Source organism: Phoenix dactylifera, unplaced genomic scaffold (assembly GCF_009389715.1).
Source record: "Phoenix dactylifera cultivar Barhee BC4 unplaced genomic scaffold, palm_55x_up_171113_PBpolish2nd_filt_p 000635F, whole genome shotgun sequence".
Lineage (NCBI taxonomy): Eukaryota > Viridiplantae > Streptophyta > Magnoliopsida > Arecales > Arecaceae > Phoenix > Phoenix dactylifera.
The window spans coordinates 206,796-210,700 of record NW_024068027.1 but is presented as its reverse complement, the minus strand read 5'-3'; the positions used below and the strand labels follow the sequence as shown (position 1 = coordinate 210,700).

Here is a 3,905-nt window from a genome sequence, read left to right as displayed (position 1 = left end):
AATAAAAAGAACTTAAATTTGTATTACTTCCCACTAGTCATTGGGCTTTTTAGATTTTATATACCTTGTATGTTTATCATTCTCGCATAAATGTATATAAATTAGGATTTTTTTTTTAACAAAAACTTTTTTTTAATAACTTTTTTTTATTATTATTTTATGAAAATAAACAAATTTTTTTAATAAAAAAATATTTTTAATTTTTTATTTTTTAAAAGATGATGATTTTTTTTATTATTTTTTTAACTTTTTTTTTGATGAAAATCAAGATGAATACCCCCAAACCTAAACCTAACATTGTCCTCAATGTTTAGAAATAATCTAAGAGAATTGGGTTGCCTCCCAACAAGCGCTAAGTTTATTGTCTTCAGCCAGACATAGTGAGATAGTTTTTGCATCTCCTTCTATGAGGTCATCTATTTTGTCTATCATAAAACACTCAATTTCCCTTGCGGGTTGGTCGGCCGCATTGAACACATTTAATTTTACCTTCATATTCCCAAATGATATGTTCATTACCCCTGTTCTACAATTGATGCACGCATTGGCTGTTGCTAAAAAGGGCCGCCCAAGGATAATGGGGATTTATTTCTTAGGATTAGGTTCATGTTCCATATCAAGGACAATGAAATCTACTGGAAAATAGAATTTGTCTACCTTGACAAGAACATCTTCAATTATCCCACGTGGTGTTTTTACAGATCGATCAGCCAATTGAAGAGATACCGAGGTTGGTTTTAACTCACCTAACCCAAGTTTCTCATAAACTGAATAAGGTAAAAGGTTGACACTTGCCCCTAGATCTAAGAGTGCTCGATCAATAAAATTATTTCCTAAGACACAGGAGATGGTGGGAGCACCAGGATCTTTGAATTTCGGAGGGGTGTTGTGTTGGAGAATAGAACTCACTTGATCAGTTAGGAAGACCTTTTTAGGCACATGTGTCCTAGATTTTCGCTTTTGTGTACAAAGGTCTTTGAGGAATTTGGCATAGGAGGGAATTTGTCTAATAGCATCAAGAAGCGGAAGGTTGATTTTCACTTGTTTGAAAACCTCCATTATTTCCTCTAGTGAAGTTCCTTTTTTGCCAAAGGGAGAGGGTGAATTAAGAGCTTCAGGATATGGGGCCTTTGGGATATGAGTTTTGGCAGAAGGTGGACTAGGTGAAGAAGAAGAAGAAGGTTTTTTATTTGACACATTTCTATCCTCTTCTTCATCTTCCTTATTGTTGTCCTCCCCAATCTTATTGTCTACTACACGTCCACTCCTTAGGGTAGTCAAAGCATTGGCTTGTTCATGATGAATTGCATTTAGTTGAATTTCTTGAGCCATGTATTGTCCCCTAGGATTACTTAGTGGTTGGCTTGGAAGCTTTCCTTCCTCTCGCTTGTTTAGTGCATTAGCTAGTTAATCCATTTGGGATTCTAGCTTGGCGATTGATTGCGTATGAGAGTGCACTAATTGTGTAATAGTTTCCAAACCTTGAAGGGCGTTCAACACTTTCTCCTCAAAGGCTGTGTTTCTTTGGGGTGGAGGAGGAGTGTGTTGAAATTGAGTCGAGGGACGGTAGGGATGAATATTTTGTTGGGTTTGAAAATTCTGAGAATTTTGAAAATTTTGGGAATAGGGTTGGGCTGTGTTCGAAGCTTGCTGCTTCCAAGAAAAGTTTGGATGATTTCGCCATCCCGGGTTATATGTATTGAAAAATGGTTCATTACCCGGTCTGGGCTGTGTTTGAGCAGCATTGATGTGTTCTTGCACGAGTTCGGGATATTGGGGTGCTGAGGGGCACTCATGAATAGGGTGGGATGGGCTAGAACAAATAGTACACACTTGTGCTTGGGAAGAGTTCATGTAATGCCCACCTATCATCAGTTGGTCAATCTTATGGGACAATGCATCTACCTTGCTAGACAGGTCCATAGAATGACTTATTTCACAAATTGTCCCTTTTCTTTGAGAACTCGGGGGTGCTTGACGAGAACATGAAGCATGGTGGAGGGAGTTTTCATTAAGATTTTCAAATAATTTCCATGCTTCATGCTCATTTTGAAGCATAAAAGTGCCCCCGCATGCAGCATCGATCATCTGATGGTTTCGTTCTGTCAATCCGTCATAAAAACATTGCACTAGTTGCCACTTAGGTATTTGATGATGAGGGCATTTACGGATTAGGTCCCTAAATCTCTTCCAAGTTTCATGAAATTCTTCTCCCTCAGTTTGGGAGAAGCTTGTAATGGCACGTCTAAACTAGTTCGTTCTTCCTATGGAAAAGTATTTTGTAAGGAATTCTTGTTGCATTTGATCCCAAGAATGAATTGAGTTAGCTTCTAAAGAATTCAGCCATTGTTTGGCTCTATCTTTAAGGGAGAAGGAGAATAATCTAAGTTTCAGAGCATCATCAGTGAAATTCTGAATCTTGACAGTGGTGCAAATTTCAAGGAATTGATCTAGGTGTTTATATGGATCTTCATTAGTGAGCCCATAAAAAGATGGAAGCATTTGGATCACACTAGACTTTATTTCATATTGTACAGCTGCTACCTCAGGTAATCGAATGTAAGATGGGGAAGTGTAAATAGTGGGAGTAAAGTATTCCCTCAGGAGTTTGGGTTGTTCTTCAGCCATCTTAAGAGGTGGGGATGATCCTAATGTTTTGATCTTAGCTCGAATGTTCCTAAGGGTTCGTTCTATTTCAGGGTCAAAAGGTAATGGGTTTTGTACTCTAGAACGACTACCGTGCATACACTAGTACTCGATCAATCAAGCATGCAATAAAAGAGAAAAGCATATCAATCCTAGTCTTTGTCCTAAAATCACTAGACAGCTCCTAACTGGTTTGAAGAGGGCACCTAAGCCTCCAATCCGGTCTAATGAACCGAGTTGACCAGGTAAGCTCCCAGGTAAGTGGAGGGGTCACGATGCGTTCGCAAAGGTCCCACTTAAAACCCACTTGCCTCGAGCAGATGAACTGTCTCCCTTATAGGGACAAAGCTTGTCTAGACATCAACTAAGCCACAGAGCGAAATTGGTGCAACTTTCGGTGATCTTCGTCCTATTGAGCTCGAATGTCCCTAGGAGCCAACGTGATGACCCAAAGATTGATTCATAGATTGATTTTGATGATCACAAAACCTTGAAGTATAGATACTAATGTTTATGTTGCAAGGAGAAAGATATTTATTTTGCAAGGAACATAGCAAGTTGGAAGAACACAAGAAGGCCTCCAAAGCTCTCAAGTTGGAAGAAAGCTACAATTTATTGGCCCAAGTTTAAAGTTCAAAGGATTCAAATTGGAGGAGTAAAATCAAAAAAAAAATTTCAAAGAACAGTCTTCGAGTCGACTCCAGTGGAACGCGAGTCGACTCCGATGGTTGGTAGGTCGACTCCAAAGAAAGCAAGAGTCGACTCTCAGCGGAACACAAGGAAAAAGTCAGAGAGCATTTTTGGGACTCTGAGATTCGAGTCGACTCCCGCATTGCACGAGTCGACTCCGAGACTCCGCGACCATCAACAGACAGAAGACCAAGTTACTGCCTCTGAGAGCCGAGTCGACTCCGAGGAAGTTCGAGTCGACTCCAAGACTGGACGAGCCAAAAGACAGAGGATCGGGAGTTCGGGCTCTGAGATTCGAGTCGACTCCCAGGACAGTCGAGTCGACTCGAGTGGATCAAATTCAAAATTGGATCCACGGACTTCAGTGGATGAGCCGACTCCAAAAATGCCAAGTCAGCTCCAGATGTTGGCGAGTCGACTCCGGGTTAAGTCGAGTCGACTCCCAGTCAAGGCATGCACTTTAATTCAAATTTGGAACAGTGGCCGAGTCGTCTCCAGTAAAGCACGAGGCGACTCCTGCAACAGGCAAGTCGACTCCTGATCGCGCGAGTCGACTCCGATCCCAACGG

General features: G+C 40.8%; 1 non-coding gene across 1 annotated transcript; it reads left to right on the top strand.

Annotated features, from left to right (window-relative positions):
* Positions 1-2,146: 2,146 nt before the first annotated feature.
* LOC120106789 lies at positions 2,147-2,252 on the top strand. Its single transcript, XR_005508819.1, has one exon. It is a non-coding gene; the product is annotated as a small nucleolar RNA R71 (small nucleolar RNA).
* Positions 2,253-3,905: the final 1,653 nt, after the last annotated feature.